Below are 14,451 nucleotides of genomic sequence, written 5' to 3'. Positions count from 1 at the left end.
ATTTTTCCTCAATGTAGTTAATTACATGTAGCTCAGTTGTTTTCTAAAAAAAAGAAACATGATGAAAATGATGTACTATGCTAATTACCAATGTGCTTATCTTCTTGGTTTCAAGAAGAGGAGAGTCCATTTCCCTCAGTTTACTGTATTTTTTGGTCCTGAGCAACTTTGAAAAATTATGTTTAAAGTCACCATTTGGTGACAGGGTGACTGTGGTTTATTTTTGGCTGTGATCACATTCTGTTTGGATATATGTAGTATCTTAAGTGTACAGACACAGGATGATAAGTTCTTTGATCAATTTTTAGTGTCCAATGGGAGTTTATTTAGGGTGACTTTTTTGGAGATGGCTACTCTTTTTCAGTTTTACTATTGGTGTCCATTTCTGAATACTTGGAGAAGGGGAAATACTAATTGCAGTGAAGGAGGCAATCTAGTACCTCATAAAATAAATAACTAATTTCCTACAGATTTTGTGGTCAGTACCAATCCTAGGACTTTCATCCAGAAGAATAACTTGGAGAACCAAGTGATACACACACACACACACACACACACACACACATTTAGCATATCGTATAGTTAAATGTTTTATGTGGAGAAAACTATTAGAGTTTTAGATGCTGTCTTACCTAGAAAAATCAAATCCATGAGTCACATTTCTTCTAGTAGGTAGGAAATAGACTAGATAATCTTTAATATATTTTAGTGTATATATAATATATTAAATATAATGTATTTATTTAATACATAGTAAGAGCAAATGCACAGTCTCTATTTTTTTCAGGGATACTGTTCTACTCATTCCAGGTTTATCTAAACTGTGGGATTCATGTGCTCTGTGCTAGTAACGAAGATTCTGTTATAGAAGTCAGCAAACTGATACATTTAGACATAAACCACTTAAAATAATTGAAAAGTACATATAGTTAAGTCATTCTTAGAAAAATACACTTTAAAGTTCCAGTAATCTTCTGAGTTTGGCAGACACAGTTATTATGTCTTAGATATCTTTGGAGTTGGAATCCTTTAATTCATTGCTTATCATGGGACTGAATATTATGCCCAACAGGAGTCATGTGTTTGTTTCTTTACTGCAAAGCTGTGAAAGCTTCTTCTGGCAATCTTAATAGAAAGTGATTTCAAAATAATGTTTGTTCTGGAAATCTGCGTTCTTCCCTGCCTGGTGAGTGATGAAACTTAAGCATGTTGCTTCTTGCTGTCACATTGCTTCCAAGGAGCATTGTAATCGTAAATAAAAAAGGGATTAGTGAAAATGGTGAAATTTGCATCTCATTTTAGGGATTACTCTTTCAAAGCCGATCTTTGTTCCAGAGGCTTAATGTTGTTGTATGTTTTTTTAAAAATTTTGTTTGTTGACAGAACAGTAGTTCATGGCATAGTCAAAGAACATAAGCAGCTTTGAGTCTGCCATAAACTACCTATTAGTTTTTGGAAAATTAAATAATTCTAGAACTCATTTTCCCATTTGTAAAAATATGTAATTTATGTAATATTTTTGAAAGGCGGGTAGCACTTATAAGGAAAGTCTCTTAAATTATGTAGGTTAGTTTTGAATTTGGACTTCAACATTTAAGAGCTATGTAATTTTGCTTGGTAGATTTAATTAAGACTCATTTATGTCATTGGTAAGAATGGGGCTAAGAAAACTTTGTGGGCCAATTCTGGGCATTAAATCAGATAATCCATGTAAAATGTTAGCACAGTGCCTGGCACTGATAAACCCTCATTAACTGTCAGTTATTATTAGTAACTCTCACTAAATGCAGTGCAGACTGATGTGAAAAGCACACAAACTATTATTACTGAGCATGGAAGAGACTCAGTTGCTGCACTCTTAAGCAATAATTATTGTTTTTTTTCCTCTGTGTATCTATTATCTAATATGTTATGAGAAGATATTGTTGATAGAACATCTATTCCTGCATTCAATTATGGTGCAGATGACTCATGTTTGGTCTGTTCTACTTTTCTTCATTCAGCATGAATTTTTTCAAATTGAATTGTTCTTTTTGTTTTCAAGATCTTGTCTAGTGCTAGGTTCTTATCTAGTGCCAGTATCTCTTAACCAAAAAACTAAATAAAAAACAAAAATAAAATATTCTTTGTTCTGATGAAAAAGAGTTCTTAAAATTTTGTAGCAAGTCTTTCATCTGAGATGTTTAATAAGTTCTGTGACTTTTTTTAATTGCAAAGGATATATGATACTATATATAATATTTTTAGTATAGATCTGAGGGCAGCTATAATGCCAAAAAGAGAACATTGCTGTAGATTTTTTAGAAGACAAATGCAGGTTAATGGAAAACATTTGCCTGACTGATTGATAGGTGATTTCATAGTATTTAAAACAAATATTTTTCCTTGGAATATACATAGCAGTAACCAGTAATACACATTAATAACACACAATTTTGCTTATATATTTCTTAGACTAACAATGTGTTTTTTTAAAAAGAAAAATGTAATCTAATATGGTTTGGTTGAGACGTTTATTGAAAAATTTCTCTCATTGTCATGTTAGTAGTGTAATTGAAATGAAGGTTTTACTAAGAAAAGATTAATTTTTGTATATTGTAAATGTATCTATATATAGCATATTATAAGATATAAGAGGATTTTGATTTTTAAAATGGGAGACTATGCATCTTCTCTAATATTATTACTTACAGAATGTTGTATCTACTGTCATTGTAATATAGTATAGCATGAAGATTGATAGAATTTTGATTTCTATCAATTAGCATTGGTAGAATTAATTGGATTAGAGAGACACATTATGAAGCTTCTTGACCTATGTGTGTTCATGTGTGTGAGTGTGCCTTTGTGTGCTTGTACACACACATACACACAGACACACACACAAACTCTTTGTTCTTTATCTCAAATTTTTAGCAAATCTAGTTAAAAAGGGTAAAATCTTGAGTGTTAACTTGAACTCAGGACTGCAAATTCTTCAGTTTTGTACTGATAGTATAACTTCTCTCCCATTTTGCCCTTGGGAAGATACTTAGGTTTAGGAGATAAGGGTAGAAAGAAGAGCACTTTGATATTATTATAGGATTTCCTCTCAAACCCCGATTCAGTCACTTGGTGAGTGAGGCAGGACTGTATAGAGGATTTTTCATGGTCTAGAGGATTCTTTAGGTCTAAAGTAGATAGAACTAACTCTAGAATCAAAGTGGTCTTCTCCATTTTTATGGTGAGAAAAGCCCATACTTGCCCACAGTGTGATGACTAGGTAGAAGAAGCAGTACTGCAGAGTTGCCTTTATGGGGTTTGGAGCAGAATTGGTCGTGGTTCTTTACTAGTGACCTTCTCAGGGTGGCACAGCTCCTGAGTGCTGGTTGAGTCTTCTTCTGTGACCATACAGGAATAGATACTCAGAGGCTCTACAAACAGAGCCGGGAAGAGAACACACAGAGACAGCCTGTATTAGTCAGCTTTCTGTCACTGTGACCAAGATACCCAACAAGAACAACTTAGAGGAGGAAAAATTTATTTTGACTCATGTTCTCAGTTCATGGTTGGCTGACTCTACCACTATAGGTCTGAAGTGAGACAGAAGAACATGTTGGAAGGGCATGGTGCAGGAAAGTCACTCAGCTTGTGGTAGCCAAAATGTGAGAAAGAGACAGGAAGTGGCATGGACAGGTATAGTCCAGGCCACACCCCCAGTGACCTACATTCTCCAATGACATGCCACCAGTATTCCCCTCAGATTTTCATCTATCAAATGGATTAATTCACTGATGGAGGAGCTCTCATAATATAATCATTTACCTCTAGACATTCCTGGATTGCCTAGTGCATGAAGTTTTTTCAGAACATTAAAGATACATATACTACAACACAGCCCCAGAATTTTAATTTCTGTGCTGACCACGTGAGTATCACAGCCAGTGGCACTGGACCCATCAAATGAGCTTGTTCTCTACTCTGACCTATTCTGGAGGGAGGTCCTAGGAGAGGAATGATGAAAGAGAATCTTCCTGTGACCAATTAATCTCTGACACCTCTTTACATATTCTTTTGTATCTCCATGAACTAATATTTCATGAAGAAATTTCCCCTACAAATGCCCTTATAAAAAAAATTTAATGGTATATTCGATATCATACACTCATTGCTATGGCTTTGATGTATCAAAGTGAGATTTTAGATACTTCATTATTAAGGATAAGGAGGGGAGGGGAGGGGAGAGGTGGGGAGGGGGGAGGGTGGAGGATGGGAAAGGCAGAGGAGCACAACAGACACTAGGATGGCAATTTGTAAATCAATGGATGTGTAACTGATGTGATTCTGCAATCTGTGTATGGGGTGAAGGTGGGAGTTCATAACCCACTTGAATCAAAGTGTGGAATATGATATGTCAAGAAATTTGTAATGTTTTGAACAACCCACAATAAAAAAAAAAAAAAGATAACTCATTTAATGAGAGAAAAAAGTGAAATGAGTTGTTTATCCCTTTGAAGTTTACAGCTTTTATTTACTTATTCCCTTACTTCTTGGTATTATAAAATGAGAAGATTCTGCATTGCACATGTTAATCTCTAATGGTTTCTCTTGTGCCCTAGATTCCAGAATAAAATTTATCATCTATTTCAGATACACACAGAGATATCTCTCTAGTCTTGGAATGCATTATTATTTCCCAAAGCAATAAATCAAGGAGGTTGACTGAAAGCTCTAAAATCACTAAATAAGTTGTTGAGCCACTAACATACATGTGTAATTCATCACTTAAATGACACAGGCCACAGCAGGTAAAAGTTTGTGAATGATGGATTGTTGTCCTTTTTTTATTTATTTACTTTTAAAAAAATTGGGGTAATTCTCTAGAGCAGAGAATATTGAGGGAGACATATATAGAAGAATGAAATAAGAAAAGAAAGCTTTATATTTTTTTGACTTCAGAGGACCCCAGTTTGTCTTTTACAGAATTAGATGGGGTATTCAAGCATGAGCTGTTGACAGTTCAGCACCAGGACTGTGCCAAGGATCTCATGGTCAAGGAGAAAACATTTAAATGCAATGTTTTATTAACATTGTGCAATGCCTGGTCTTAGTACATCTTAAAAATAAGCTAATTGTTCTCAAACGAATTTGCAAATCAATCAATGTGAAGCTGTTTAAAAGTCAGATTCTCTGGCTCCTGCAGATTCTGTTTGTCCTCTGGGATGTGTTATAGAAGCTGCATTTACAACTAGTTTTACATAAACCTCAGATGTGGGTGGTTGGTTAGAGGGTTATTTAGGTAGGTACATCCCTTTTCTGAGTCCTACCAGAACTTTGAACCATCTGAAAAATGGGATAGTTCTTGTAACAAATTATGTTATTATTGAACATAACATCAGTTTGTAGCTTGATAGCGCCTCCTCTATTGCTGTTAAATGCCTGATGTTTTGATCGCTTGGCTTAATTTTGATTGCATTGTGTTTGAGACATCTTGTCATTCCAATTGTTTGAGTCAGGGAAGGTCTGTCTTTGTTTCTTAGAAACAAAAATCAATTGTGATTAACTTAAGCAAAAAAGGCAATCTGTATGATCCCTGTCCCTCCCTGCCCCCCCCCCAGGATCACAGAATTATTATGAGTCTGAAGTATCTGTTTTGAAAATGGATCAGGGCTTCAAGGTAATTGTGGGTGGGGCTGGGGTGACCTGGAAGAAAGAACTGCTTCTGAGATAGTCTTACCATTGTCTGTACCATTGAGAGGATGGTGACATACCTGTCTGGCTTACCCAAGTGTTCATGTCTTAGGGAGGGCGGTTACTCTTTGTTCTATTTCCTACTTCTGGTTGGTGACAAAGACAGGGAGAGAGATTCTATAAACAAATTTCATAGACTGTTTTGATCTTTATAGAGGTCACCACAGAGCTTTGATCTCTGCGGCTTTATTTCATACAGTGATGGTGATGAGACAGCAAAAATATAAACTATACAATTCATTAACACTGACTTGCAAAAGTCAATAGAAAAAGCAAAAAATCATTTGTACCAAGAAGCTCAACTTTTAATGTTCTTTGTACATCATTGGAAATGTAGTATTTCTTCTGTTTTTAAGATGTAAATTAGTGCAAGTGTTTTTTCATCCCATTTCATATTATTCCCAGATTGTTTTGATATTTATGTAATGTGTAAAATGACTTATTCTTAAAGAAAATGAGTACTTCACTAGATGTAGCATGTTTATTCTGTTATTTCATATGTTCATTGGGTTAGTACTGAATATATCCATGCTAGTTTAAGCAGCATGATTTTATGGTACTCAAAATTTATGGCCACTTTAGCGTTCTCTCTCTCTCTTTTTCTTCTTTTCTTTCTCTCTTTTGTTTGTTCATTATATAAGAATTAACCAAGAAATTTATGGTCCAGGGAATTCAGGTAACATAAAATTTGTTAACCATTTCTTAAATAGAAAATTCTTTTTTTAAAAGCTTGTTAAAAATTTATTTTGAAATATTTTCTTGACTCAGATAACATTGGACTGTAAAATAGATGAATTTTTTCCCATATTGAAAATTGGAAGTTATTAAGATCCCAGTTTGATTTTATTTAAGAAAGTAAGCACTCCCTAAGGACTTTTGCTCATACTTCAATGTCCTGAGCTATTTCATGTGGTGGCACTCAGGTACCAGTGGGTTGAAAATTTTCTTACTTTGACTGATGCTGAGGAACCAACACAGAGAATCTACCATCCTAATAATGGTGGATAACATATATAAAGAGATACTGAATAGGAGAGAAAATATAGAGTGAGACGATACAACAGTCAGATAAAGGCACACATGGGGAGTGATAATAAGTGTATCCATCAGCATTTTGAAGAACTTTATTAGGAAAGAAGTTTTCAGTGGGAATCAGATAATACTGTGCTGAAGGAGATTTGAAAATATTACATAAGAAAACAACAGTCATTGAATACTGACATAAGAAAATTATTAATTTATTTTTCTTATAAAGTTTAAAAATACATTAAATCAGATTGATTTTTATGTGTTACATTAGAATTTTGATTATACAGCTATAATTACACTTATGACCTAATATTTTTATGCCAAGCCTATTTGCTATGATATGTAGCAAATAAAACAATTTAGTAAATAATGCCTAAAGTGGAATAGGAAAAGTGCATTTTTTAATGAATGCTTTGAAAAAAATTCATAAAGGTACATAAATAGTACAAAAGTGTAAAAATTATGCATGTAGTTTCTTTTCAGGGTTGTTCTCCCTCTGGTTTGAAAAAACCATAAAAGAAAATAATGTTTGATGCATTATAGGAATGGTTAGTGAAAAAAAAGTGACATGGAACTGTGTTCATTAGAACAATAGCAAAAATTGAATGTATAAAAAAATTAAAAGATATTTCATGTATTTATGTGTTTAGAGTTCAAATGGCAAGACATGCGTCAATATTTATTTCCAATTTTAACTAGCATTTTGCTTAACTGATCAGCTACTAGCATTGATCATGTTGGGCAAGAAGGTACTAAATTCTTAATAAGCAATTTAAGTTAAATGTTGAAATAAACAAGAATGTTCCTCTAAAATATGCCTCTCTCAGATCAGAATTAGTTTACAGCTGGAGGCAAGCAAGAAGCAGCAGAGGAAAAGCTCTTTCTTTTCTTCTTATCTTCTTCTTAAAGAAAAGATTCAAAATTACAAATTTACCTAAAATAAATTGTAATTATGTAACAATTGATTTTAAAATATAGTTATATATATATATTTATTAATCATGTAACAAATTATATGATTAGAAATATAATTAGTTATATAAATATATAAGTATTTTATTTATATTATATACATTATGCATTTATTTGTATTACATGAATTATTATATATTGATGTATATTTACATCATATCAATCTAAACCTTGTCTTTAGACAGAAAGACAATTCTAGAACTCTTAAGTCCAGAGATGGCACCAGAAGAATCTGCAAACATAGCTTACTACATTATTCCTTCTCAAATATTTACCTTTCCGTAGTTTCTGCTCTTTGAAGCCAAAAATATATTTTTATCCACAAATTCATTGTTCTTTGCTGAAGATTATTTAAGCATGGTTCTAAGCCACCATTTTGAGTTATTTTTGGTTGTGCTTTCTCCTTTGTGGGTACAGTGCTTGTGCTAATAAACTTGTTTCTTTCTTTCTCTCCTGCTAATCTGTCTTTGTTACAGAGCCCATTCCAAACTAAGAACTATATGTGTAGCAGCAAAATTTGTCTATTCCTATACAGTATCAATACTCTTTTGGAAAGACAAGAATGTAGTTTACCTTGACACACATGCACAAACACACACATTTTCAATACTTTAATATGTAAAATTTCAAACATATAGAAATTAAAAAATTTTGAATATAATGCTAGTATACACAGGAAATAGATTTCATGATAAGCCTTCAGTATACTGTTTGATTATATATTACATTATTTCTCTATAATCATTCAATCTTTTTTGATGCATTTTAAAAGTAAATTGCAGACCATTTAGGATGGTCCCCCTAATATTTAGGACTCATATGGTTAAGTAAAATTCAACATTTTTATATGATAGTCTGACTATCATTCATGAAGCTGTTATTTCTCTAGAGGTAAAATGTAGCTGCACACAGTGGTGCGTACCTGTAATCCCAGCTACTTAGGAGGCTGAAGCAGGAGGATATCAATTTCTAGACCAACCTGGGTAACCTAGTGTCTCAAAAATAAAAAGAGCTGGGAATGTAGCTTAGTGGTAAAGCTCTTAGTATGTAAGGCCCTGGGTCCAATCCCCAGTACTACAAAGAGAGTGAGAGGGAAGAGGTAAAATTAATTAAACGTGTTTTCTAGGTTTGAAAAATGCATGTATCTATGTAAATCAAGTCGCTGTGAAGATATAAACTTGTGATCTCACTCCAGAGAACTTTCCTGTGTCTATTCCCTGCCTCCCACTCTAGATGCAATCATTATTATTTTTTCCTTATAAACTTTGCTTTTTCTTTTTTTTTAAAAAAATATTTATTTTTTGTAGTTGGACACAATATCTTTATTTTATTTATTTTTATGTGGTGCTGAGGATCGAACCCAGGGCCTTGTACATGCTAGGTGAGTGCTCTACTACTGAGCCACAACCCCAGCCCAAACTTTGCTTTTTCAAAAGCCTCATGGAAATGAAAACATATATTATGTACTCATTTGGATAAGACTTCTTCTGTTCAGTATGTTTTTGAAATTCATTTATGTTTTTCTGGGTATCAGTAATCTGTTCCTGTTTATTTCTGACTATTCTCTATTCTGGGTGTACACTACAGTTTACTTACACATTCTTGTTTATATGAACACTTGAGCAAATTCCAGTCTATCATTCATTAAACTGTAATGAATATTCTTATATCAGTCTTTGTGTGGAAAGATGTTTTCATTTCTCCTCAGTAAATTCCAATGAGTAGAACTGCTAGATCACAGCATAGATAATATTTTTTCTTTAAGAAATTGCCAGGAATATTTCTTTTTTAAAATTTAAGTTTATTTATTTATCTTTTATTTTTTATTAGTGCATTATAACTGTACATAATAGTGGGATTTGTTGTTGCATATTCTTCTGTGCACACAATATACCAATATAATTTGGTTGATTTCATTTCCCAGTACCTACGCTTTCTATCCTCTCTTCCCTTCACCTGGTCCCTTTCCTCTACATGGATGTTTTTCTTTCTACTTTCATGAGGTTCCCACTACCATCCCTGAACCCGCCCCCCGCCCCCACCCCCCGCCAGCTTTTAGTTCTTCAACTTCCACATATGAAAGAAAATATATGACTCATAACTATTTTGAGTCTGGCTTATTGTACTTAAAATAATGCTCTCAAGATCTATCCATTTTTTTTGTGTGCAAATGACACAATTTTGTTTTCTTTGGCTGGATAAAACTTCATTGTGTGTATATACCACATTTTCTTTATCCAATCATCCACTGATGGACCTATAAGCTGGTTACATAATTTGCAATTGTGAATTATGCTGCTATAAGCATGTGTATGTGTGTATCACTATAATATGATGACTTAATTCATTGAGATATATACTGAGAAATGGTATAGCTGGGTCATATGGTCATTCCATTCATAGTCTTTTTTTTTTTTTATCTTTGAGGGTGTGGGTGCTGGAGGTTGTATGCAGGGGCACTAGACCACTGAGCCACATCCTTAGCCCTATTTTGTATTTTATTAGAGACAGGGTCTCACTGAGTTGCTTAGCGCCTTGCTAAATTGCTGAGGCTGACAGCTGACTTTGAACTCACTATCCTCCTGCCTCCACCTCCGGAGCTCCTGGGATTACAGGTGTGTGCCACCACACCCAGACCATTCCTACTCTTTTGAGGAACCTCTATCTTGATTCCCCATAGTGGTTGTACTGATTTAAAATCTCAACAATATAGTCATCCCATATCCTATCCAGCATCTTAAAAAAAATCATTTGTATTTTTTGGTGGGGGGTGGTACTGGGGACTGAACTCAGGGGCAGTTGACCACTAAGCCACATCTCCACACCTATTTTATTTAGAGACAGGGTCTCACTGAGTTGATTAGCACCTTGCTGTTGCTGAGGCTGGCTTTGAACTGCCTGCCTCAACCTCCTGAGCCTCTGGAATTACAGGCATGCGCCACCATGCCCAGCTTATCATTTTTATTCTTATTTTTTTTGTATAGATAGAGGAGAGAGAGAGAGAGAGAGAGAGAGAGAGAGAGAGAGAGAGAGAGAGAATTTTTTAATATTTATTTTTTCAGTTTTCGGTGGACACAACATCTTTATTTATTTTTTTTATGTGGTGCTGAGGATAGAATGCTAGGCGAGCGCGTTACCACTTGAACTACATCCCTAGCCCTTATCATTTGTATTCTTGATGGCTGTCATTGTAACTGGAGTGAGATGAAATCTCTTGTGGTTTTTATTTGCATTTTCCTAATTGCTAAAGATGTTAAATTTTTTGTTCATATATTTGTTGGCTATTTGTGTTTCTTCTTTTGAAATATGTCTAAGAAATTTCCAGGTATTTTTCAAGAAAGAATTGTATCATTTTATACTCCCAATATTCTCCTGTGAAATTTTTGTGTTTACAGTCTAAATTTTGCCATTATGGTGTATCTGTAGAATATAACTTTTTATAATATTTTTGCTCCCAGGTATCCCAGCTCCTACTTGCATGGACTCAATATGCCTAGATTGATAGTCTCTTGAATGTCTTGCTCTTTGCTTCACAAGTCAAGAATATAACCTATCTGGCACTACCAAATGTGATTCCTGTTTGTCTTCTCTCTAAGACAACCTGAGTCAACATGAAAGTGTGAAAATTCTTTGGCTAAATTCTGTTGCACTTGCTGAAACAGGCAGATAAAAGGCCTTTCTTCTAATCAGACAAAGAAAGCCTTGGTATTTTGAGGACTTCTAGACTGTCAGAAGGATGTAACTTTACTATTCTCTGTTGACATACTGATAACCTTTTAAAATTTTTATTTATTTATTTATTTATTTATTTATTTATTTATTTATTTATTTATATGTGGGACTGAGAATTAAACCTAGCACCTTTCATGTGCTAGGTGAGTGCTCTACTGCTGAACCACAACATTAGCTCCTTTGTTGACATATTTGATAAGCAGAATTAGACACTGAGGAATGGGAGCCTTTGTCTTTTCTCTTTGGCAAGGACTTTATCCTATAGGATATCAAGAGGATGGGAGGCAAAATTAAGGCTAAGCATGTTTTATGGTCATATTTTGAAAGTATGTATATTTATGCAAAAGCTACTTCATTGTGAAGAGAAGGAATCTTTGGCCTGATCTAATGAATTGGAAAATAAATCCTAAATCTTACTAATAAGGTCTAACTTAGAGAATATGTCTTTTACTGATTATTATGGTCCTACATCTGACTATTATAAAACATCTCAGATCATGTCAATCCTCCTAAAAGCATTCCATAGATAGTCTTTACAGACTATCTTTCTATCAATTATTATTATATTTACTATGAGGTCTTGTTGTAAACATTTTACAAAGAGACTGGGCCATGTGACTTCTTTCTTTCCCACAGAATCAGTCACCTCCTTCTTCTCCCACCAAAAGGGAAGGAAATGAATCTTAGCACAGTTGCTTTAACTCCTTACTCCTTAGTAGATTAAGTCTAATGCCTAAAATATAGCTCATATTATTATCATAAACATACAGAAGATAAAAGTTCATGGGACAAAGTAATTAAATGGTTGTCTGGGGCTGAGGGTGGAAATAGGAATAGACTCTCTGTGAGCCTGAGAGATTGTACTGAGGGAATGAAAATGTTTCAAAACTGATTTATGATCATTGTACAACCACATGGTAAAACGCTAAAAATTATTTAATTGCATACTTGAAAAGGGTGAATTTTACTCTATGTAAACGTATGCCTCTTTAGAGTTGTTGAAACAGTGAATGCAGAAAGACCCTTGTTACAAAGTCAGATAAAAATCTGCCAGATTTGGGAGAGAAAACATCTGAAAAATATTTCTAGTTATTGCAAATGATTGTATCAATTTTGTAAATTATGAATTGACTTAATAAATCATTTTATCTTATGATAATTTAGTCTAATGAAATTATTATGTACTCATATGATTTTATAGTAAGAATAATTTTTTTTACTGCCAAAAGTTATTCAAATTTGTAACTACATTAAATGAAGAATCCCCAAATGAACAATGTTAATGATATAGTGATCTTTGAATCCTGCAAGCTGGTCATTTTGAGAAAAACTATAAGTATAAAAATATTTTTTAAAAAAACCCATCAAAATAAAATGCATAGCAATGGAAGATATTTCCTATGTCTTCATGGACAATAGATTAAAAAACAGTCTGGAAAATTTCTGAAAGCAATGCGTATGACCTATATTTGAATCCTACACCAAAAGGTTTTCTGTTGATCATAAATTGGATTGGTTAAGTAATTAAAGTGTTTTTGAAGGTCAAAGACATTGTTTCCCTGGCATGTTTTACTTGTGCTGTTCTGTATATATTTAATAATAGTAGAGTACTGGGCCAAATTCTCAATGTAACTCAATTATAGTAAATGATAATACTCAACTAAAAGAGTCATTAATCACTTGTAATCTATGTTTTGCAGACATGGGATTCTTTTTAGAGCATAGACTTTGTAATGATTTAGTTTTAGGCAATAATGAACAAATATACTTAGTCTTAATAATTCATAAAATACTAAAATTTTGAACAAGTTTAATCAGATTTACAATAAATTTATTGACTAAAAATGCAGCATAGATTTACATATTTTAATTTGAGGATGTAAAGTTTATGATATTAAACATTTGGATTGAATAATTTTTCATTCACTATCAGAATTTATAGGTCTCTAGAAAAGACTATTAGAGATATCCTGTTCTCTATTTCTGCTCAGTCATCTTAGACATTTTTGTAGCAGTGGGAGTTTCTTTCTGGATTCACTTGCTTGTTATATCATCTTATTAATTATTATTATGATTATTTGTTTATACCAGTGCAGAAAGTTGGCTTCATTTTCCCTCTTTTTTTCAATATTGTTCAGCAAGTTTCTAAGTGGCATCAAGTACCTCATTTCCAGGCCTTCTGAGGTCCTTCCTCACTGTCTTTGGAGTCAAGGAGGATGCAGTGGCAGGGCCACATCAAACCACTGTCCTTAGTCTGTGTACTCTACCTGGCTTGATTTGTTCTATCTTTCAGCATTGAAGTTTGGGGATATTACAAATTGCATGAATATATACGTGTACATGAAAAGATATTAATCCATGATTACTTGTATGGTTTGATTGCTGGGTGTCCAAGGGCTTTTCTATTCTTGAATCCTTTGCTGAGTTTCTTTGGACCTCTAGTGGATTTCCAATAACTTTCATCATGGGAGTTAATATCTAAGTGTGTTAAAGGGAAAAATACCTCAAATAAAAAACAAAATCCTTAGCCAGTGCAGGGCACGTTCCTGTAATCTCAATCACTTGGCATGCTGAGGTGGGAATCACAAGTTCAAGACCAACCTGGGCAAATCAGTGAGACTCTGTTTAAGAAAACAAGGAGGATAGGGGTAGGGTGTGCTGGGATGTAGCTCAGTGGTAAAGCACTTGCCTAACATGAGCAAAGCCCTGAGTTCAGTCTCTAGTACTGGAAAAAAAATAATTCTTCATTATGTGGATCAGTAGAATATGAAACTAATCTAGCTCAAGGTACAGAAAAATTTACTGGTAAGAAAGGACTATTTAAAAACCTTTGCATGGACCATTTTGGATCTGAAAGCCATATTTGCTCATAGGTAAAAGGAAAACATTAGTTACATGGAAGTCTTCAGAATATAGTACATTTAAAGAAAATTCTTGAAAGGAAAAAGTTACAAATCAGGGCCAATTTCTGAACCTCCTTAGATTTTT

This window comes from Marmota marmota, unplaced genomic scaffold, assembly GCF_001458135.2.
Source record: "Marmota marmota marmota unplaced genomic scaffold, marMar, whole genome shotgun sequence".
NCBI classification, from domain to species: Eukaryota; Metazoa; Chordata; class Mammalia; order Rodentia; family Sciuridae; genus Marmota; species Marmota marmota.
This window is presented reverse-complemented; position numbering follows the sequence as displayed.